The sequence below is a fragment of the Epinephelus lanceolatus genome, chromosome 10 (genome assembly GCF_041903045.1).
Source record: "Epinephelus lanceolatus isolate andai-2023 chromosome 10, ASM4190304v1, whole genome shotgun sequence".
In the NCBI taxonomy this organism is placed as follows: Eukaryota; Metazoa; Chordata; class Actinopteri; order Perciformes; family Serranidae; genus Epinephelus; species Epinephelus lanceolatus.
Window position 1 is genome coordinate 25,499,338 of NC_135743.1, and position 24,626 is coordinate 25,523,963.

Here is a 24,626-nt window from a genome sequence, read left to right on the forward strand (position 1 = left end):
TTGTCACGTTGAGGAGTGATGTGGTGTGAAGTTGAGCGGCGGGATCCCACCCGTGTTCTCACAGTAAAGAGTGTGTCATGAAGTTGCCTCGTTATGTGTTATAATGATGTGTGATGTGGAGGAATAAGAGGCGAAGATGAGCTGAATGGAGAGTCTACGGTGCGTGCGGCGGCGGGGGCGCTGCACATACAGCTGACAGCATATGCTCCATCACGTCCCTTCATTCACCCCGTTTGCCCTTAATAACAAACCGGCTGAGGAGAGCAACAGTGCGGCACTGACACACGCAGCCTGCGCTCACAATCTAACTCCCGATCCGGGCCTGTGAACTTATTTGTAATGGGCTACACCTACACTTGCCAGATTTTTAGGGGATGACATCATGCTTTTGTGTACTCCGCTGTTACGTGATAGATGGGTGAAGTTGACCAAAACAGGTTTATTTTGTGCGCCTGTTCAGCCAGAAACTCTGCCTCAAGTTCAGCTGACTGTTATATTGCCAGACTTTTCCACGCAGGGTTCACCTTTAGGCTACACAGCTAGGTAATGACAGTGTTGTGTTAGGAGGGGATTTGCATACAGACACACGAATGACTGTGTGACTGTTGTCTGACATGTTTATTATGCTAAATAGTTTCCCTTGGCTACAAAGTTAAACGATGTATCTACATATTGATCTATCTATCTATCGATCTATCTATGAACTCTAAGTGTCAGTACCATGAGCTCATAAGCATGACCTGCGTGAGTCTATTGATAGAACATATTAATATTACATCAGAAGAAGAATTCAGAAAATAAGATGCTTGATCATGGGCAGATTATGAGACAATGGACCCCCTGGGCACAGATGTGCAAAAGGCCCCACCACCTCTCCTACACAGGAGCAAGATGCATAGACTTTGTAGTGGTTTTGCATCTTTTGTTGTTGTTGTTTGCATGTTTTTGTGGATGTTACACATCTTTCTGTGGTTTTGTGTTTTGTTTTTGTGGTAATTTTGTGTCTCTCTGTGATTGTTTTGCCTGTTTTGCAGTTATATTGTGTCTATTTGCATCTCCCTGTGGTCTTTTTGTGTGTCTTCTACTTGTCAGTGTGTGTTCATTTGAAAGACATTAACCAGTGAAAGCCAGGGGCAGGCCCTGACACTTTGGGCCCCTGGGCCTGTGCAGCATAGGCCTGTTCAGTAATCCATCCATGTGTTTGACATGAGGCAAAGTCACTGCACGTTTTGCATCTCTAATACCAGTTTGACAGGAAGTGAGGTAAGCACAGCACTTGAAGAGCGTCGCTCTCTGCAGATGAAGATGACAGTGGTTACACAGATGTCTGCCCTAAAGCCAGGTGCTGCTGAGAAATGTTTTTTTTCTAAATATATATCAGTGGAGGTTGAATGTCTCCTCATTGCAACTCTCCATTCAATCTAAAGGAATGTGGATGTAAAAGAAAATAGTGTGCTTCCCTCAGCTCAGGGTCTGTACTGTAACTTACAGCACAGAAATACAGTTAAGTGCCAAAACATGGTGGGTGACGGGGGGATGAGTGGAGAGAGGCCAATATGCAATTATTTCTTATTGAATCAGCACAAAGTGGCAGCCTTACACAGTGCTCCACTCTGGCCTGGATCAAGACCACTTGTGGTGCTGGCTGAAGAAAGGCGCTAGCTCAGCAGGCACCCAAAGAGAGCGCTACTCTATTTCCTTGCAAATTTCCAAGATTGTCTGACAACGTGAAGCATTTGATCGTTGAAAAAAAAAAAGAAGAAGAAAAAAAAAGGGCTTTGGGGATTACTGCCATTTATGGTTTCAACATGGATGGGGATAAAAGCTGCGAGTCAGACTTACTTTGATGTTTTTATACCGTTGTAACTTGGCTGAAATGTTAGAAGGTGCCTTGTAAAGAATAATTACTACTTTTTTATAGCTGGAAGTGAATGTGCTGTTATCTGTAGCCTATAGCTGTACAACCTGTTTTCAAACCACTCAACAGTTTAGCTGTGCCAATTCATTACAGAAAGCTCTGGTATTCAGTATCGTAGCTGCAGACTTGCGCAGTGAGTTAGCTCAGGTACAATAAAAGCGCAACATGACTCTCTGTCAGCACTAACACTGATTACTGAAGACCTCAGTCAGTTAGGCAGGCAGGAATGTGTGTGCTTGTTTGTCTGTATCTCTCCCTGGCACAAGCAACGCGCCACATGGAAAAGGGCAGTTTTCTGCCAATTAACACAGAACCACTCAACACCTTATGCAGTAAATCCGTACTTTCGCTCACGTGGCATACCCTCACCACTTCTCCATCTCTCACACACTGAGTCAGCCTTGCAGGTGGCAGCGTGTTGATCTAAATGCATGAGATGCCATCGGCAGGGAGAGGGTCATGTGGAGTTCCTGCTCAGACCTTCACACACACCTCATGCAGATAACAAGGTCTGATAACCGGGCCACGTCAGAGCAAAGGATCAGGGGATGATCTGCAGCTTTTTTTTTCTTTCAAGTTAAGAGTTTAGTCTGAACCTTTAAAGTGGAATTCTTAGGTGTGACACGGATGGTGTGACCCCGTAAAAAAAAAAAAAAAAGCCAACAAGCGTGTCAGTTGGCACTCTGCTCTGCCTCACGCATGACTGTTGGCATGGCAGATTACACCGAGTATTAAATGGCATGTGCGAGCATGTTTTAAGTTTTATTTTCTCTGAGTGAGCATGCAAGAAGGACGTCATTGTTATCAGTCTCCTGCAAGAAAAATAAACACGCACACACAGTGAAGGCTGTAAAATCCTGGTGGCTGGTGGACACAACCTTTTCATGTCCCTGCTGATGGTCATTAATTCTGTTCTCTGAAGCACCAGAGAAGAATAGAGCCACTGTAGTGCTGGCAGACCGGAGTGAACCAGGAACAAGACTTTGGATACACATTTGTACAAACACACAGCACATACACACACACACATACACAGGATGCAAAATGGAGGCCAGGAGTGCCAGTCTGGCAACTTCACTATTGCCCCACTAGCCTAAAAATTTTATAGCATGCAGTCAGATTTTAGACTGCACATTACTAACTACCACTTCTAAAAACTGCACAGCTCTCTCACGTTAATTCAGATATATTGTTACTATTTTCTTACAACTTTATTCTATCCTATGTGTATGTGTCTTGGTTTTTGCAGTGGCTTTTAATTCTTTAATTTAATTTTCTCTTACTATGTTTACGTCATAATATGAGCATGAATGATTGTCTGTCTCTATGTGTCCGCCCTGTGATTGCCTGGCAACCTGTCCAATGTGTACCCCGCCTCTTGACCCATGTCAGCGGTAATAAGGCTACAGCACACCCACAACTCTTAACAGGAAAAGTGGTTATGGACAATGAGTGAATGAATGGATGTTTATGTCATGCACCTAAGGGTGTGACATTGGTTTAAGAAGCTGGGGAAACACAATAAAAGGAGGGGTTTTGGGAGGCTTCCCCTCAAAAAAAAAGTATGACTTGAATCCCATTTCCTGCATTTCTACATACATTCCCAGACAACGGTAACCAAAACAAAATCTGGTGAACAATTAAGATGGTCATCATGCTAAATTCTGCCAGAGTAGTGCTAATCATGCTAAATATGATGCTCCTCTGCAGCTTTTTTCTGGGAATATTAGAGCAAAATTAGCAATTAAGTTCACATTCTTTGCCAGAATAGCTGTCCAAACAATAGCGAATTAAGCGTGAATTTTGTTGTTAAAAACAATAGGAAGATTTGGGGAAAAGAGAGCGGCAAAACAGGATTTTAAAAAGAGGATGGAGCATCTCCCCATCCCCAAATTACACTTCAGTATGCATCAATACAGCTAAGCAGATTTCTTGTATGTGAAAACCTACTTGGCAATAAACCAGATTCAGCTTCAATGTAATATGTTCTGAATAGATTTCGTCTGGTGGCTTCACTGTCGTCAGTAGTTCTGCTTTTGTGCCATTTGGGTCAGTGTGTGTGTGTGTGAGTCAGGGCGTGCGGTTGTTTATCAGTGTCTGGCCTCTGCTCAACCCCTAGCCCAGGCCGGTGTGTTGGCTGCCCCCTTCAAATGCAGATAGAATTTCCTTGTGTTTGCCAGAGAGCAGGAGTCTGTGTTGTATATGTGTGTTAGTGTGCCTGCCTGGCCCCTGCTCCCATGTGTGCCAACCGAGGTTATGTAACGATATATGTGGACGATGATGTACAGACGGCGCAGGTTTTGACTGGGAGAGGGCGTACAGCGGAGGGGTTATTCATTCAAACACTCCCCTTTGTATGAGTTAATCATTAGCTACCTTGGCACAGTGGAATGTCGAGGGGTTTGCTGTTTGTGATGGCAGTCCTCCCTCCAAATAGTTTGTTACATCATTCTAACTCTTCACCAGGCCGTACTGAATCATTCTGGCAAGATTTACATTATCTATTGTTCTCTTATAATCTGTTTTTGTCTTGTATCAACATTGAGGGCATTTTTGCGCAGGTGTTCACTTTCCACAGTGGCCAGTGTTGTGCAACAGTGATTGTCAGCTTGTGCGCTGCTCACCACAGGTATGTCTGTAAAGGGCTCTGCCAGGGAACTCATAGGTGACGCTTGTGTAACGCTCAAGCCCGGAAAAAGTGATAACACACGTCGTAGCTTATCAATTGCTGGATATTCAGTTTTGAATGAAGGAGTCGAGCGTCACCCTCAGGAGGGTGGGCGTGAGCTCTCTCGTCAGGATTCTGTGTTGCCTTGAAAGATCAGCCATAGATGCACGCCCAGTGTGTTTATTGATCGTTGATGCAGGCGAGGTATCACATTTCGCAACAAGATATCTCTGCCTCTTCCAAATCTCTCGCTTTCTCGTCTCCGGGTCCCATGATACCCCCCGTGACCACACCCCTCAGCTCCCACACTGCATCTGCACAGATCACAGTCTGCAGGTGTCTGTTCACCACACTGATCAGTGTTGATTGACTAACTACTCCCAAAATAACTTTGGGTTTATCTCTTTACTTCCTCCAAAATGTGTTTTCACACAATTTTGGCCACCGTTGCCTTACTTGGTGCCATGACGACGTGTAAAATGTATAAATGTGTGAGAGACGATGAAGGAGAAGAGAACAGGGACAGTAAAATATACTTTTCTAATGAACAGGATATTTTTGTCCTTACAGGCTTCCGTCTTTATTTTTCCTTTCTTTGGAGACGATTCTTTTCCTCTCCTCTCCTCTCCTTTCCTCTCTTCTCCACTTGTTTCTTTTCCTCTCCTCTCCTTTCCTCAAATCTCTTTTCCTCTCCTTCCCATTGTTGTCCTCTAGTTTCCTCTCCTCGTCTTTTCTTTTCTCTTTTCCTCTCCTGTCCTTTTCCTCTCCTCTCTTCTCATTCCTTTTCATTTCTTTGCCTTTTTTATCCCATCCACTAGTTTATTCTCCTCTTCTCATTTCCTCTCTCCTCCTTTCCTCTCCTGTCCTCTAGTTTCCTCTCCTCTCCTCTCCTTTCCACTCATTTCCTCTCCTCTTTTCTTCCTTTTTATTTTGTTTCCTCTTCCCATCCTCTTGTTTCCTTTTCTCTTGTTTCCTCGTGTTTCTTCTCCCCATTTTTCCTTGTTTTCTCTCCTCTCCTTTTTTCTTCTCCTCTCCCTTCCTCTTGTCCACTCCTTTATTCTCCTCTCTTCTTGTTCCTTTTCATTTTGTTTCCTCCTGTCTACTGTCTTCTAGTTTTTCTCCTCTCCTTTCCTCTTCTGTCTTCTCGTTTCCTCTTTTTCTCTTTCCTCTCCTCTCCTTTTGTTTCCTCTGTTTCCCTCTCCTTTTCTCTTGTCTCTCCTCTCCTTTCTTTTCGTGTTTTCTTCTTTTGTTTCCTTTTTCTTCTTGATTTTCTCATCTCATTCTTTTTCTCTCCTCGTCCTTTCTGTCCTTCCTCTCATTTGTTTCCTCTGATTTCCTCTTATTTCCTCTCCTCTCCTTTCTTTTCCTCTCCTTTCCTTTCCTCTTGTCTCTCCTCTCCTTTATTTTCGTGTTCTCTTCTTTTGTTTCTTCTTCTGTCTTGTCCTGTTGTTTTTTTTCTCATCTCATTTCTTTTTTATCTCCTCTTCCCTCCTCTCCCTCCTCTCATTTATTTCCACTGGTCTCCTCTTGTTTCCTCTGATCTCCTCTCCTCTCCTCTTCTTTCCTCTCCTCTCGTTTCTTTGCCTCTCCTTGTCTCTCCTCCTTTCTCCTCCTTCTCTGGAGTCCTTTGTCTAAGCGTGTAAGGCGTCCCTGCTGTAACTGCGAGTGAGAATTGGAGGGGATTTCTGCTCTGCGGGAGGGTAAGAGGGCTTTGGGAGGAAAATCCTTCCAACCCTGCTGCGGATCTGCCGAGCAAATCATGGCAGCAGGCGATGCTCCAGCACAATCCTCCCCAGCCGTGTCACTGTCATTGAAGCAGAGCGGTTGAACTAACCCCGGACCCCCTCCTTTAGTCACACTCTTTAAAAGCCCTGTGAAATCTGTGAGCAGCCTTCAGTGGAATCCAGATGTGTTTTGTCTCTCTCACGGTGCTGTCAGTCTGCGGTGTACCATGCTCAGCCTTGAGGAATGCTCTCTTACCTGGCTTGCCTTCATGCTATGAGATGTGTTGGCTTGCGGGGAGCTCTGAGGCATGCTCCTTTTTATTCTCTGGGCCATACTCTGCTGTATGATCCATAATCTGATGTACAGAATATCTGCAAGTTGCAACAAGTTGGTGTGAATGTGTGCTGTGGGAGGCACACATGCATGTGCGTTTGTTATTTACCGCATAGTCCCCGTAGGCAAGCTGTGCCCTGACATTGTCAGGTAAGGTCATATAAGAACACCTCATTTTAGATGCTGTTAATTATGCAGGAGTGTGGTCGACTGCCATCACTTGGGAAGGTCATTTGCTCCTCACCCCATTAAAGGGCGTGTGTGTGTGTGTGTGTGTGTGTGTGTGTTGCATTGGAGTAGAACTGTTCATTTTTGTTGTGGCTTTGCGATGTCACTGATGCTGCACTGACATCCTGTTTGAGGTTAAAACTAACTTTTAAAGGCTTCGGGTTTTCACAGTTATCTTCCATTTGATGTCACACAGCAAACAAAGGTGTATTTACACAAGACGTGTTTGTGTACACTGTGTAGGTATGTCTCGGCGTGTTTATATATATGTTCTGCAACTGTTTATGTGCACGATGTTTTTGCTGATGCTTCCATATTGCAGCCCCTAAGCGAGGGCGTCTGTTTCACCTAATTGAAGGTCAATATTTGCGTGAGCATTCCTACAGACAACTTTCCTTGCTTGGTCTAGACAGAACACAGGCTACCACTGTACTTTAATAAAAATCAGTGTGCTTGTCATATTCTAGTGTAGCGCTGCCAAATCTATCTCTCTGCACTACGGTACGTTTATACTGTGCCAAAGCAGTGGAAAGGTCTTTCATAGCCTGCTATTATTTTGCAAGAGATGGGAAAAAAAAGCGGTTTTGTTAAACCAATCAGAATCACCAAGTGTAGGCTTAAAGTTTGCAGAGCAAACACGCTCTCTTGCTAAATTCTACAGGGGAATGATATTGAGAAACAATGTACATGGCTAATTAAATTCAGTAAACGTGGGGATTTCCCTGTTAGATAATACATTTTCTTATAGAGACGGGGACTCTGTCACAGCAACAGTAACTGAAAGAGACAAAAGACGAGATGCAGAATGCAGCAGTCAGCCAGTGTGGCTCCTGTGGTCAACATCTTCTGAATCAGATTAGTCAAAATCTGTGAGTAACTTGAGTCCAGAGCCGAAACAATAAGTTGATGAATCAATCAGTTGATCAACAAACTAAGTAATTACTAGTTTCATAATTGACTGGGGTTGTTATTGTGATTTTTTTTTTTAGGCAAATATATAATGGGAAAAAATGCAACACATTTGCTTTGCTCCTGCAAATTTCAGCATTTGATGCTTGTCCTTGTCATGCGTGTATATATAATAGTAAATGGAATTTGGACTTCTGGTCAGACAAAACAAGACATTTGAAAATGTCATCGTTAGCTCTACAAAGTTTTTGACATTTCATAGACCAAAGAAATCATCGACAGACTGATCACCACTGAATAATCATTAGCTCCAGCTGTATTTGGGTCTATACTGTGTGTTGCATCAAGTGAGCACAACAGATAATGATTTATCAATACAGGCCGATTCTGATTATTTGAAACAGTTTGTCATTTTCTGTTCTTATTGTTAATGTTTGTTACATTCATCCTGCTGTTCTCTGCTACTAACCTAGAAAAGAAAACTTGTTGTCATGGCACATTCTTGTTATATTTTACAGTATTGTATTGAAGTTAGAAATTCCAGTAATGTGAAAACACTAGTACTGTCACAGCAGATACAAGACACAAAGGCCCAGTTAAAGAGCTACATCAGTAGTTTTGCATGCACTTACTCTCACTAGTCGCTTTATTAGGTACACCTTGCTAGTACCAGGTTGGACCCCTTTTGCCTTCAGAACTGCCTTAATTCTTGGTGGCATATATTCAACAAGGTGCTGGAAACATTCCTCAGAGATTTTTGTCCATATTGACATGATAGCATCACACAGTTGCTGCAGATTTGTTGGATCCTGTCTCCTGGGTATATTCTCTTTTTCAGACCATCCTCTGTAAACCCTAGAGATGGTTGTGCGTGAAAATCCCAGTAGATCAGTAGTTTCTGAACTACTCAGACCAGCCAGTCTGGCACCAACAACCATGCCACGTTCAAAGTCACTTAAATCACCTTTCTTCCCCATTCTGATGCTCGGTTAGAACGTCAGCAGGTCGTCTTGATCATGTCTACATGCCTAAATGCATTGAGTTGCTGCCACGTGATTGGCAAATTAGCTATTTGTGTTGAACAGGTGTACCTAATAAAGTGGACGGTAAATGTATACTTTACATCAGAGAGTGAAAATGTTAATGTATTTTGTTGACTATTCTAGGTGTGCACTGATTTTCATTCAGTTATACACTATATGATATGTTAGTGTGAGTGTTGAAACATGCTTAAGTACTGTGATTCATCATTGTGAATGTCAAGCCTGCCTTAATTTGTGTAACCTGGTAATTCATTTTGGTTTGTTGGTCAGAGGTGAACAGAAACCAACCGTAGAGAAACTACATATGGCCTACGTATAGCCTTAAAAATGGTCAACAAAAAAATGGTCAACAAAAATGTTAATGATATTTTAGTTAAAATAAAACTGGTGTTTGTTACAAGTTAGTTTCATTTTTGTAGCTTTGCTCTTTGATAATATTAATTACAATGACATTATACTCACTAAAGAAGGCAGCGACATCATTCCTACATGATCAGTCAGACAAGTCAGGCTGTACTACTGATCTCAGTGTAAGTCTAAGATTGTGGCAGAACAAACCCACAGTTGCTTATTTAGGTATCTTTCTGCAAACCCTAATAATCCTTGATGAGACAGAGTTCATCCACCAGCCTCACAGTCAAACAAAAGGCACGGCAGCAGGTGAATCATCTCTGGCAGGATCAAGCTCCACAATGCACGGCAGCCTTAGTGAAGTAATCCCGTGTCACATTTGTCACACTGCCACGGTGGATTAACAGTTGAAGACGAATGGTCAGGTGATGGTGCCGCTCGGCATGAATGGCTCTGTTGGGGGAAGTTATGGATGGAAGGCAGAGAAAGCAGTTTGTTTGATGTTCTATCACACAGAGCTGCTGACACAGACTCACCCCGGTGTAATTGAGAAAATAAACAGATGATGGGGGGAACAAAAGGTGGGTGCCGCTAGTCACAGGGCCACATGTTTATCCTCTGCTGCTGGATGCTAAAACCGAGGTTTTCATCACCTTTCGGGGGAGCGAGGATGGATGGGCTGCGGATGAGGCTGAGGAAAAAGGCGTAATAAAGGGAAATAGTGGAACACATGAAAGTCCATTCATTAATTCATTTTCTGTATTCTACCCTCTTATACTGTGCAGGATCTGCAGGGTAGCAGCACACACTGGCCTGGAGCTGCAGTGATTCATAGATTAAAGGATTATTTGTCAAGTATTAAATTAATTGCCAACTAATTTGATAATTGATTAACTGACCCTTCGCTCAGTCTCGCCTCAGGACGCAAACTAGCAACTCATAACGTAGCATTGGGCCGCCCCAGACCAGGGTCCAACAACAACACACCCGTGCTCCATTGTCTCTTATGCAGTCGTTTCAGATTTCCTTCATTTTCAGGATGGTTTTGTGGATTTGGAGCTAAATGTTGTGCCTGGGACACGTTGTGTATTAATGATACTCGTTACCTGGAGAGGTTGGAAAAAGATATACGTGTCTTCTCTGTTGCAAAACTAAAATCAGACCCTGAAAAGTGTAGGGTTAGCTAGCTAGCCACTGAAGATATAGCCAACATGCTGCTTTTGCTTTTTAATGATTATAACAGTGAATAAAGTCCGACCCTGCTGTACAGGAACAAGTGAAGGGAAGCAGGGAAACTTTGCTGATTTTCAACCTGTTGTGTGTCATTGCAGTGTGCACAGATGAACGTTTTTTGACTTCCCCAGAGATCCCTGCCTGTCCGGCAGTGGAAGTCCGAATGCTGGCAGCGGCACGGGGACGAAGCCAAACACCGTTCATCTGCACACACTGTGATGCCACACAGCTGGGTCAATATCGGTGAAGTTTCCCTTTATATTCATTGTCTTCTGTGGCGATCAGCAGTGATGTGGTGGTTCACTTTTACATTGTGATCTGTCGTCTATAGTTCGGCTTTAGCTTCTAATTATCTTTGTCTTTTTAACCTGCTGCTGCTGCTGAGTCAGTTTGACATCCTGGATATATCCTTCAAACACAGACTGTAGACCCCTCTGTCTGCTTCTCTCTGGAATCACTGTTTCATTTGTCCAAAAATATGATAACATTTCTTCAGGGAATGCAGTTAGTTACATGCTTACTCTGACAAATCAAAATTGTTTGATTCCAGCTTCTTAAAGGTGGATATTTCTTGGTTTCTTTACTCCTCTATGACAGTGATCTTAGTGTTGTGGACAAAACAAGCGACGTGAGAATGTCATATTGGACTTTGGGAAACACTGATTGACATTTTTCATTATTTTCAGACATTTTATGGAACATTTAAACAACTAATTGATTAATCAAGAATATAATAAACAAATTAATTGTCAATTTTTAAAAGTAACAGTCTTTTTGAGAAGATGAGAATAGTCACACTGCAGGTATTCGGTCATTTACACCATGCCTACAACACTTTATTATGGATTCCACTGCATGTTGTCATTGGCCAGTTCTCGTCGCGTTGATGTGTCAAGGTTGAAAGCAGTTAGGTTTAAGGCAAAGAGGTCATGGTTAGAGCTACTAGCCAATCTCGGATATTCTCTGAGATTCAAGAGGTAAATTTATGAGACAAAGAACTCACAAACATACAGCCGGAAAGTCAGGTGACATAGGTTTAGGGTTAGGGAGATTAGGGTTAGGGTGGAGGTAGTAAGACGTGGTGGAGCAGGTCAAGAGCATAAATTTCACATAGGAGAGCCCAGTGTGAGCCAGCATTTTCATATTATTTTCAAACTTTATTGACTTATCACTGTCAGTTTTTAGGGTACATGAAACTGCTGAATAAACGCTGTGTACATAAACTTTAGCAGAATAGCTGAAAAGACCCATTTGTGTTTACATAATGTTTCTACATTGCTCAAATGTTCAGGAACAGGAACACCTTGGGTGCTAATGGCATTGTTGGCTCGGACACCCAGGTACAAATAGCATCTTCCTAAGAATAGTCATAGTTGCAGCCCTACACTGGGCCACAGGCATGTAACAGTGAAGGGAAGTTAATTGTATATTATGACACTTAAATAAATTAGGATTTACCGCCATGGCAAAGGCGAATGCTTTGTCTTTGAAATGCATGGTGGTGTATGTTAAGGGAAAAGGACAGAGAATGCTGTAGGAAGCTCTTCCTCAGTCTGAGGTGTTACAGTGAATCCTATTATGTAATCCTCCTGTCCTCAACAACCTCAAACAGTCAGCAGTCCCAGTGTTTGCGCCCAGGTAGTCCCCAACCTCCTCCCTTTTTTCTCCCCTGCTTTGCACCGTCAGCACAGTGCGAGGGAGCAACCCCAGCTTAGTCACTGCACACTTTGATTTTTCATCAACACTCTGCAACTCTAATATGCTTAATGGCACTGCGCTCGCCCTCTTGAGGATATCAGCTGATTGACAGGTTGCTGGGCCAGTAAAGTGGCCAGAGGGGAGGGAGAAGGAAGTTGTGGTACGGGGTGGGTTCTTGGGGGTTGTGGTGCGTCTCTGGCTCCAGGGTGAATGCAATATTTCACTCTGACACCCGCGCCCGTAGGGAGACCGGGAGCTGCGTGGCTGGTAGCATGTGACCAGCTGAGATAGAGGGTTCAGCTCCCTCGACTCCTCTTCTCTGCGTTCTCTCTCTCTTTCTTTGTCTCACCAAGCTGTGGTCATGTGTATGTAGCTATCTGAGAAGCTGATCAGGATTCTTTGAGAGTACAGTAGCCAGCGCAGCAGGGCTGGGTTCCCACTCACTGCCCCTGAGTAGGGTGTCCATTACTGTGAGAGTGCCTAAATTACACAGAAGAGGGAGATCAGGAGACACCCTAGTGAGAGTTTTGGAGAGAGGGGAGGGAGGGCTGGAGGGTGTGGAGTGGAGAAATCAATTTGTCTCTGAGCGAAAATGAGGATGAGACACGTGTTGTTGCAGGCATTAAAAAAAAAGATGCCCTGTGTGTGATTACATGGTTTTAAAATTGTCCTTATGACAAGTAGTGTAACATGATTGTAGGTCTTGAACTAACTTCTTGAGCTAAATTCCATTGGAGTTTTTTGTCAGTGTGAGAGCATAATGTTTCTTTGTCAGCCTGTGAGATGGATGGTGTCTCTGGTCTTGTGAGAGGGAGCTGTCCCTGTTGCTAAGCCCGCAACAGTCTTTCTTTCATTGGTCGTAGTTGTGTGTTTTTGGCTTGCATGATTGGTCATGTTCTTAACAGCATTACAGAGACACAAGTCATAGGTTGGATGGCGTGCTCGATGGCTTTGGAGCGGCTGTGAGGATGGGAAGAGGGCAGCATTTTCTTCTTTTGCTGCTCAAGTGCAGCTGTGGAACTCAGGAGCTGTGGTTCACTTTGCAGAGAGTATCAGTGTTTCATCCCATCAATCTGTGTAATGCATTGTTTATTGCTTTTCTGTGTAACTACAGTGTTATCAGATCATCCTCAGCGCAGTTTTTCACCGTGAACATTGTGCTTCATTGTACTATGCCAAGTCTTTACTGCTCTGCTCTGTATGTCATTAAACAAGCCTGTGGAAAGAAAATGTTATCCTGCTAAAGCCAGACAAGGCCTCTAGTCTGAGGGTGATGTTTATTCATGTATTTATTTCTATCCTCTATCTAATGTCAGTCATTTTACACCATGCTAGCAGGACGGCCCTGTGTATGGCAGCGTGGTTCTTTCAGGTCATGACTCATGACTTTGCACCAGGCTAAAATATTGCTAGCTGTTTGTGTTAATTGCCATGAAATTTTGTACAGACTTCCTGTTCTCAAATGTTGAATCCTATGACTACGGTGATCCCCCGACTTTTCAGTGCCACCATGAGGTTGACGTTTTTCATTTTGAGCAAGATATTTTAACAACTATGGGATGGACTAAATACTAGTGAGTACTTCAGTTGATGGCCAAATACCTGCAAATCTAAAGAGCTGGACTTTGAGTTAAGCGCTAATTAGCTAATTTTAGCATGCTAACAGGCTAAACCAAGATATTTCCTGCTACACATAAGAATGTTACCATTTTCAGTGTGAGCCACTGACTGTCGGAAAATAATGAATGTAGCCACTGTGACATCAGCTATTTGTTTGTGGAATCCCATCTTGATGCATCGAGTTTGGCATCTTGGAAGTCGCCATTTTGGATCTTTTGAGCCAGAGGTGACCATATTTGGAGGAGCAGGTGGAGCTTTGTAGGAGCGAGGGGTGGATCTGACTGAGGGCCCGAGGTGACACCTTGCAGACAAGCTGTAACTCGAAGTGGCCATGCACTGAATTATGCATAACTTTATCCCTAGATTAAATTTACATGGGTGAGTTATATAAAATATCACCCCCTGTAGAGTTGTCATAATGTTGAAATTAGCTATCATGACCAAAACCATTATTTTATTGTGTAAACATGTTTATTTCGGCTGTGAAGTTGGGCATTTTAACACAGCGATCTATGCAGATTGACTCACTTTTGGAAACCAGCTTCATGTGGCCATTCAAGGAACAGCAGTTTTTGGTACTTCTGTGTTGGCTTCATTTTTTTAGCCACAGTATTTACCACTTGCTGAGCGTGTTGCAGAACTGCTCTACCATACAGCCATACTGTGGCTGTACACTCTATGAAAATAATATTTTAGTAGCTCATTTTGTTTCTCGGCCATAAAATATTGCTCCTCATACACTTACTAACTTCATCTTGTAATTATCTAGTAATAAACTTTATATTGTAGCTACCTCACCCTGGTAAGTTTATAGCATTTTTTAAATATCATCAGTGTAATATCATAGGGACCACTGAATTCCACAAAGCCAATATATAGCCGGACATGTGAATTACGTCCTTGTTTTACACCGTTTGAACTCGTAAACTGAGAGGAGGTTTATGTTGATGTCTGAGTGAAGGTTAGACCTGTCAGCCATCATTCTTACAGCCTACGTGAAATGATGTCTCTTCAACCAAGCGCCTGTTGAGTCTTGCCAGACCACAATGAGCAGCACTGTGGGCTGACAGGACAGGGGCTGCAAAGACCTGCCTAATGGGATTTTGTTGTGTTTGGGACAGGTTGTATTTTTGGTAGCATGTGTATGCACATGGTGTGTGCATAAATATATATGTGCCTGATTGTAAAATCCAGGGAGTGTTCTCACTTGATCAGAAATCACAAACCTCAGCTGGTGAGCTCCGCTCCTCTCTGTACCTCCTTCCCTTTTTTGCGTTTGTTCAGATGCTGGTTAACTTTGATGGTATGCACAGTTTGAGTTTTCTCCAATTTGTAGCCAGACTGCTTCAAAGATGAAGTTATCCTACTTGCCAGTCCTCAGATTAGATTTTCTCGGTCTTTAGATTAGATTTCCACTCTCACTGGAGAGCACGTCTTGCCATTTGTTTAAGTTTTGTGGGTTCAGGCTTATGACTGCCTCATCTGCTATGTAAATATACTGTAAACACATTTCTGTTCTTCTGAAAAGTTAGCTCTTTGAGTCCTGTATCTCTGTAGTGGTGACATTTGTTTTATAAGCAGCAAAACTTAATCAACGTAATAATTCTAAACTGAGGTTAAGTTAAAATAGCTTGATTGAAACCACTGATTAAATCTTTATAATGAAACATTTACTGAAGAACAATTAAATAACTTAGAGCCAAGTATTGTTTTCTCAAAACTGTGGTGGAAACATGGATCGTGTCTGTCAGGAGAAACTGACTAACTGAATCTGTCTGAATCTACAGCTGCTGACCACAAAAAGTCAGCTGACGAGCTTGTTAACCATGCATGTCATCCAGCGGTCAGCTCTCTAGGGAATTAACGGACTTCTAGTGACTTGTTTATTCTATTACTAACAGTGTGAACGTATAGTCTGTGTTTCAGAGACAAGACTGTTAATTGTAAGGGGAGTATAGAGGAATTTTATCCTGGAGAAAGTCACAGCGATGAACCACTTTTTTATTCCCATGTATGTTTTTAATGGCTTGAAAGAAAAGTGTGCTCTGACTTTAAAATGTTATTGCCTTGGCAAACATCAGTGTGGTTTCAGTTGGCTGCTACATCAGCAAAGCAAGAAATCAGGCGCTATGTTGACTGTAAGATGTATGGAAATTGAGTTACTGCCATCAATCAGCAAGCTGTACAATTGTACAGTTTGTTTGGTGGTTAAAAGGGAAAATAGTTAATACTTTTTCATATACATGTACATATTAGAATTCATACATTTGGAGAATTTCTGTTGTGTTTTGACTGAGATCACAAAAGAGGTGTGCAGCTGAATTATCTGTGCTGACCACATAGACGATGAATTCAAAGCACAGAACACTGAAATTCCATCAGTGAAAATGAAACAGCAGCAGAAAACTGTTAGATGCATAAGAGGGAGTTCCTGTCCCGAGTATCTCCGTAGTACAAATGCTCGGCCACAAAAAAATAAACAGACAACAGTGTGCTGTCATTACATGAAAGCACAAATAGATGCTACATATTCTGTTGACTATGTACTTTCAAGATTCAGATGTCCTGTCTTTTACGAAGTACTTCATACCAACATTTTGAAAAAGACTTATTTTTGCTTAAAAACACTTTCACATGTGTCCATTAAATAGAAGGGTACAGTTAGCAGCCAGTTAACTTAGCTTAGCACAAGGACTGTAAACATGGGGAAACAGCTAGCTTTGCTCTGTTCAGTGATAAAAAAAATCTTCTCTGTTTTTATACACATTAAACAAATGATTAATAATGGGTTAATGAGGGAGCTTTAGAGGTGCTGGCGTGCAGATTTTGTTACTATTTGACAGAGCCAGGCCAGCTGTTTCCCCCTGTTTCTATTCTTTGTGCTAAGCTAAGTGACAGTTATGTGGGATTTATACTTATGCATCAAATCGACGCCCTACCCTACGCCATAGCCTAACTACACATCGCGGCAAGACAGACCTCCCGTCAATTTTTGTAAGCTGAAACATTTTCCCTCAGTGTAAAGAAGCTTTAATTTACTTTTATTTCACAGATAAGAAACAATAAATTGTGAAGACAGTAAAGCCTCCACTAAAATTGCATTTTAAGTCTTGTGTGTGATTTATCCTTCAGGGATTAGGGATTTATCCTGGCTTCATATGAGCAGAGGAAATCTCCACTTGTCGCTAGGCTAATTTATACAATGTAAAAGTAAAATGCCACAAGCTTGTGCTAAAAACATTAGCATGCTGTATTTGTGGGGAAAATGTGTCCAGCAAAACACAAGTGCTTTGTCTGTGAATGCTGCGAGTTATAGAGAAGCTAGTTGAATTTGAAATTGTTGCTATTAAGTCATGTTTAATGTGTGTTTAATCAACTAAACTTTACAGCACTTCACAGAAAACCCATCACTGACAAGTGTTTTGGTGGTGTAACTGCAGCAGAACGGCGTAGGCCGTGTGCACAGGCTCCGGCGTGGGCTCTGTGTAGAGCCGAGGCACATGAACAAATCTCGCTTTGCATTATATTAAATAAAAAAGAAGAGTTTATTTGCAAAAACAGATAAGACCCATTCTAGAGAATAAATCACCAGTTTGATTGATATTAATTTCAGAGAACAATAAAAAACATGATTTATGAATATTTAAAAACTTTGAGATATCTCATCTAAACAGGCTTTACTAGTCTGGCTGATATTCCCTGGCTTGTACACGCAAAAACCGGATTTTATAAATGAAACAGAGATATCTGTTTTTGCCAATGAGCCTTTCATGTCATCTTCTTATCTAACTCTCTGCCAGAATGCGAATAAGTGTTCTATAAATATTGATCTATTATTTCAAACAGCTCAGAATCCTAACACCTTTTTACTTAAACTTAGAGGCACACAAACCTAATGATGTCAAGCCACTTGGTTTCTCACAAATTTTCCACAGTAACTCTGCGTGCCCCTGCCCTTCTATTAATCTGTCACATCGCTGCATTTAACTTGTTTGGTGCATATCAAGCTGTGACTACCTGCGTTTAAACAATTAGATGTGTGAGCTTTGGGCTTAATTGCCTGATGATTTTGCTTTTTAAAAACCAGGGCAGTGTACTACGTGAGGTGGCTTATGCAGTGAGAAAACAGTGATATAAAGTGGTAGAAAGTCCTGATATTTCTGGAGAAAAATTTTAGTTTTTATTATGATATAAAAATCTAAAGTCTAGTTCTTGAGGAGGAGATAGCCGTGGTTGACGAGCAGCTCAATAATGCCTCTACGAGAGTAAAATGAGGTAATTTTGGGTTAGCGTAATATTAAATTAATGGGCGTGTGGTTTCAGGTGTCAATTATATTTAGCATGTTTTGCAGCAGGTTCAAACCGGTATCACCCAATCAGCGCTGACAATCGGAGCTATTTCCTTTATAATCGCCAATTTGCTTCAAAATGTGACTGCCTGACACCCAGTCTGCAGTCCTGAGGTGAGCAGACCTGAGGTTACGCCGAGATATCTGGAAACCTGGCATAACAGAATGCTCTTAAAGTAAACATTCTCAGTGGGTAAACAATCTCTGAGGTAACAATGATCCAATGTGTGTACCCCTACAGAGAAGCCAGTGAAGGCTGGCTCAGGGCATGTTCAGAGACACTGCTTCAACCTGTATTGGATGACAAATCAGCCGTATGTAACAGGGCAAGAACTAACAGGAAATCAATGTATCCAGCCACCTATACTACATCAATACAGTGTCTCACTTTCTCGCCATAAGCCTGCTCATCTCGCTGTCTTTCTCTCTCTCTTTTTTTTTCTCTCTCTCTCTGGCTGTGTCTCTGCAGTGTGCTTCTTTGAAAGCCACAGCATCTCTATTTTAAGGACGTCTTTGTTTCTCAGCTTTGTATTCAAATGATCAGGCTCGCAGGCAGGAGGATGCAGCTCTGAGGACGAGCAGGGTTTGTGTGTGGAGGAGAGGAAGCGAGAGAGAGAGGTGGCGAGCCGGCTTTCAGAGTCAGGTTTCTCCTAACCAGATCTTTATGAGGTGATGACAGCTGGAGGAATGCACCGCTAATTCCCCTAATGTGGGGTCACGTGACCTTAGGGGGCTCGCTTACCTTCCGGAGCGATTTGAACAGTCTAGCTGGTCAAGGGGGGAGAATAATGTTCCATCTATAACGTGCGTGTCATATAATGTATATGATTTGATTTCATTCAGGAGCAGTGTGCAGGAATTTGGGTTTGCTGCCCTGGAACCAGACCAGGCTGTGTGTGGCCTTCCCTCGTGGCCAGACTAGACTGCACCTCCCAGCAACAATGAGTGCAGCCACTGACACATTTCTGTCCGTCTGCTAATGCAAAGTGGGCCAGTTGGTTTGCAGTGGGGTGGACCATGTTTGGCTTACAGTGCAGACTCATGAAGGTGCTCCCCAATATTTTAGCAAGCAAAATTAGCAAATAACTTTTTCTTACACTAACCTGACTTCCTTGTAGTCAGAGATTTGTGAAAGACATTGGATGCCAGAGTGTTTTGCTTGTCCCTGGTGCTTAGTTACTAAGCAGCGCGCAGGTATTGACACTCATCTTGACGCCTTAAGCCTTCTCGACCTAGTGTTTACAGTACAGTGAGGCTCTGTTTCTTTAGCACAGTGTTGTTGACAACTGTTACTGTATAGATAAGATTAGCACAGTGAAAGCAGAGTGATGATTTATTGTGTTTGGTGAGAAACAAGCTGGATGTAACGAATACATGTGTGACACTGGCACACTGTGGAAAGATACTAATATGTAGCTTTGAAGCTACTTAAAGGTTTGATTCTAATCAGTACTGATAATAATGCTGATATTTTTGGTGCCTATCCATGCAGAAAGTTTTGCTTGTTTTGCCCAGGTTTTGAGATATTGGTCTCTGACATTTACGCCTCCACCTCATTATTGTGGTGCTGAAAGCGCTGAAAAGTTGCATTTATGAAAAAAAATGTACAGCAACTTTTTGTTTTCAGATGACGTCTACATCATTCGGCATAATTCATCCAACACTGTCAGCGGTGTTCACAGACTAGATCTAGATCTATCTAGGGATTACCTTAGTAGTCAGGACATTGTTTCTGGTGAGAGATATTAAAGTTAAACCCCCTAAAACTTTATCAAAATTACATATTTTTTTGTATTAAAAAAATCCCTTCATGCCTTAAAATAGCTTCATTATAACTCTACACCTTTGCCTCATTTAGTATGCACGCATCTATGAATATGCAAACTGGCCCCTGCCTCTGTCTCCCCGCCCCTCAGCCTACTCAACTTCAGCTCTGCTCATCAAAAGCCCTTTTCAAACAGGAATTGTGCAAATTTGCAGGAAAGCCCGATCAGTCTTTTTTCAGCATTGGCAGTATAAAAACAAAATCGAGGAGTGCAGCAAAATGCTGCCTACCTACTTTTGTTTACAGAATGCGCCTTTTTCTGTGCAATGGGGGGCGTGAGCAAGTTACAAAACGTGTAGCTCAGCGTGTGACGTAAACAGTGACGTTAGAGGGAAGCCGCAGCTAGTCAGTCCTTCGGCAATTCTCTCGTAAGTTGGCCCGTCCTTCACCGTCCCTGTCATCTGACGGTTAATGGCCTCTTCGTTTACGAGGACAAGGAGGGCGTGCAATTCCTTGTCTCCCCAGTTGCCCATCTTTCCAGTGTCTGTCAGGTTTGCGTTTCCCTCTTGCTACTAGCTGCTCGCTAATTCCTGCTATCAGCTGTTTCCTGTTTATCCACCGCCAGTGGGTCGCACGTGCGGCATCATCAACAGCTCCTCCCACAAGTCTTCAACAGCCCCTCCCGTTGTGGAAGGCCGCCTTGCTCTTTTTAAACTAAAAGGGTTCCGCCAATATGACTACCCTACAAGGTGGAAAATTGGGCACCTCGGATCAACTCGCCATCCCGGCTCTGTGTGTCTAAACACTCGCAGCTTGCCGGCAAAACGGCCCAACATTCGCGGAAAATCTTGGCAGTAAAAGGGACTAAACACACAAACCTCTAAACAGTAGTAGATAACAATGGACTTCAGCTTGACTTTGTTGTCAAACTGCAACCAACGTGTTGCTAATGTTAGATAAACCTTGTTCCTGATCGTCAGCTCTGACAAGTTCAAGTTAAAGTCAAACTGAAAGCTGGCTTCTCCTTTGATACCCCTCATTTCGCTGTAGCGTTATAGGATTGGTTCCTTAGGTTTGTGACATGTGAAACTGTGACTGTCTGACTTTGTCACTGGTACGCTGTAGTTTCAAGGCAGAAATGCTCGGCCATGGTGTTGACTGAACAACATATCTTCATTCAACAGTTGGTATGATACCTACAGTAACAAATAAGCACCCTACGAATGACATTATGTACTTGACATAAAGTTAGGTAGGTTAGGTCTAGGAAGAGAAACAGGGAGACAATGTACCTTAAATTAACTCAGTGTTCACTTAGTTTCACACAGTTATCCAAACGCCGGTCCTCTGGGGTAAATCTCGCCCATCCTGCCTCCTTACACGGACTTTCACTCGTTATGCTACTTACTTCTTTACTCATGTGATCGCAGCCTTTCCAAATACATGAATTATACACAAATGATTGGGTCATGATTACGTGGGTTACCGTAAAACTTAAATTAATAGCCTGGGCTATTATTTGCTTAAATCACTGAAATCAACGGGCCTATATTTGGGACAGGCGTCTATTTGTCAAAAGCCACACCAGGCTAGTAAAAAGGACTAGGCTTTTAGTTGAAGTTTTATGGTAGGTAAGACTTGCGGTGCATTACTTTTGGTGGGTATATGTAAGAACAGTGCATGAGAACAGCCAGCATATGGACTTGTCACCAAAGTTAAAAACTTTTCGCTTGAGGAAGTCCTTAATTTTGACACTGAGAGAGTCAGACGGATTTCTCGAAATCTGGGCCTGTCGCCCCGACCGTTTGAGGGTGTGTATGCAGAGGAAACATTGGGAACATCAGCACTCAGGAACCAGATCCTCTTTTGTGTTGATGTCCATAATTATTTTAGAGAAACACAAAAACCTACAGTATATGCATGCAGTAAGCACTCTTCAGTGCTGTTTATGGTTGACATGTATTCTGCATATTCAGCATTTCAATTCAGCATATGCGCGCACACACACACACACACACACACACACACAGATTTACTAAGAGACTGTTTTAGCTGCACTTGATTGTCGTGTGTGATTGATGAGCTGTCTCACTCAGCCCTGGAGCTGCAGTCTCAAGATATAGCGGCTGCACGCTGCGTACACATTTGATAGTCTTTTATAAGATTGTCTCAGTTGGCAGATAAGAGTCACCACTGTAGGTCCAAGCCATGTTCTTAGAAGACAAAATGACCATGTACAAGAACTCCGTCTCTCTCTTTGTGTCTCTGTGTCTCTCCTACGCATTTGCACACAGTTTTTCTCCTCTATCTTGTTATTCTCCGTCTCGCACTCTTTCCCTCTCTTTCCTTAACACATGCACTCGCACACACACACCTCCACTTTCGGAGAAACAAACACATAAACAGACGGGTTATGGCACATGAAGTTTGTATATGTGCGTTGGGTTTGAAGGGCAGCTGACGAGGTGTTGATGCGTCAGGAGAGCCTCTGTTAACAGGCCACTAATGCAGCGTGGCACCGGGCAGAATGGGCAGTGGGGGCACGCAGCGGAGGAGGGAGAGTAAACTGTAAACCGACACTTAGGCTGAATGGAGTTGTTTGTCACTGTGGGTAGCAATTACTTGGACTGGCCGGGCTTTGAGTAAACTCCCTGATCAGAAGGGTGAACCCTCTGCCAGGCCGGGAGAGAGGGAGAGGCGGGGATGCGGGCCGTGTTGATACATTCTGCGGCCTGGTCCTCGTGTTTGAACACACTCAGGCTGAGCTTCCACCTGTTGACACATTCCCGTGTCCGTGTTTGTGCAGGCAGCGCTGAAAGCACCAGCAGCTCCAACTTAACAGCTCGAGTGAACATAGTCACAGGTTACTGAGATGTGCAGATAAGGCACGGCGCTGGGTCATGCACAGTGCTACCTGCTGCAGCTTCACACAGGATGCAGTACTGCAGCTGCAGAAAGAGGAACTAGTACAGGCTTTCCCATCACTGGGGAGGAATCCGCACAGGTGACTTCATCAAAAAAACAGATAAGCTCAGTGAAAACAAAAATAACCGCACTGAAACTACTGCTGTTGTAAAATGAAAAATGACTGTGCACAGACAGTTGCAGAGGCAGATTTCCAATTCAAGTAGAATACAGATAAAATTTCCATTGATGGATAACAACAAAACTTTCCAACCTTAACCTACCAGAAAAAAAAGGCTAAGGTTGAGCTTTATTTTTGCCCCTCTCCAACCACCTTAACTGAAGATGCTCATCTCATCGCAGCCTCAAGTCCGTTCTTTTCAGTTGCACTGTGACTTGAGAGAGCAAATATAAGGCAGCCAACTGTGAACGACGGGTACAATATGCTGCGTGGGAGAATTTGCACTGTGATCTTGACATCCACGCATCACTGAAACTTGTGGGCGCAGGGAGGACAGCTTTTGAAAATGTCAGTTCCTCTTTCTATATTTATCCCCCCCTCATGCTTTGTCACTCTTTTATTTCATTTGCACACCGCTCGTGCCGTGTTGTGATGTTTGGTGTCGAGGCTGTCCGAAGGCAGATGAGATTTCTTTGACAGGCAGTGTATCTGTTTCACTTCTGTTACAGTAACTCCCTGCGAAGCCCCGGAGTCTGTTTGTTCACTGCTGCTGTTCCTAATGTATTTGTTTCATGTCAGAGGGACGCTCTGCTTTTGAGGCAATGAATCAAAACTAACGCTTAAGACTCAAAAAAAAAACCCTAATACTGTATAAACCATAATAGCTGGGTTTACACTACCATCGCAAATTGCTAATGATATATCAGCTCTATGTATGGTATCACTTACCAATCAGGGACTTTACCCAGGGCCAGGCTACTTTCCATAATCACTACCCGCAGCAACCCTGGAGACATGATTTCCTGGTAGCCTTCCTCATAATATACATGAAGTTTACTTTGCGGCATATAAAGACAGTGGCGCTTATTAATGCTCCGGCACCATGGAAAAGGAAAAGATAATGAGAGTGTGTTGTGAGGCTGAAATCGAGAACTAAATGGGGGTGAGAGTGGCTGCAATGAGAGAATTGTGCGTTTCTGTGTGACTCAGAGAAAAAGAGAGGCAGAGAAACTCCTCAAGATAAAAACGAGTTGCTGAATGAAACAGAGGGTGGTCAGTCTTTCAGTGTTTTACAGGATTGGATATCACATCTGCTGAGGATACTTATCGATTGGCATTAACAAAAGACTAGCATGCTCGACTCCATTAGCAGGCCGGTTGGTTGCATGGCTAAGACCGCTCTCCATGGCTGTTACATCTGCCTGTGCATGTGTATGGGTGAAAATGGGTGAATGTATATTTGAATGCCTGAACCAAATATCAACTAGAAGTGCACTCAGGCAATAGTCCAGTCTGTGATATGCAAATCTCCAGATAAAACCTCTGTTTAGGTCTGGATATATTTCCCAAACTAGAAGTATTATAAAGCCTCATCATCTGTTCACAAGGAAGAGATTTTTACTTGAATCAAATTTAAATTTGCATTTAGTAAATAACCTTATTATGCAAACCAGTCTGAGTTAGTAACTCAATATGTACACACATGGTGTTACGTTTGTGGCAGTTGGCCCATGAGACCCCCACCCTGACAGCTCTGTAACGACTGCTCTCTGTGTGAAGTTTGAGCGACTGCATGTGTAGGCTACTCCAGAGGATTACTGGAACCCGTGCATGTGGATTGTGATACGTAGTCATTGTATTTCTGCAACTGGCTATGTTTTGTTACTAGATAGATTTGTCCCTGTAGGGAAACTGGTTTGC

The 24,626-nt window shown here is 42.8% G+C and overlaps 1 protein-coding gene across 2 annotated transcripts in view; it reads left to right on the forward strand.

Annotated features, from left to right (window-relative positions):
• hivep3b (HIVEP zinc finger 3b) overlaps positions 1-24,626 on the forward strand; it is a 54,113-nt gene that overhangs the window by 278 nt on the left and 29,209 nt on the right. The window lies entirely within an intron of this gene.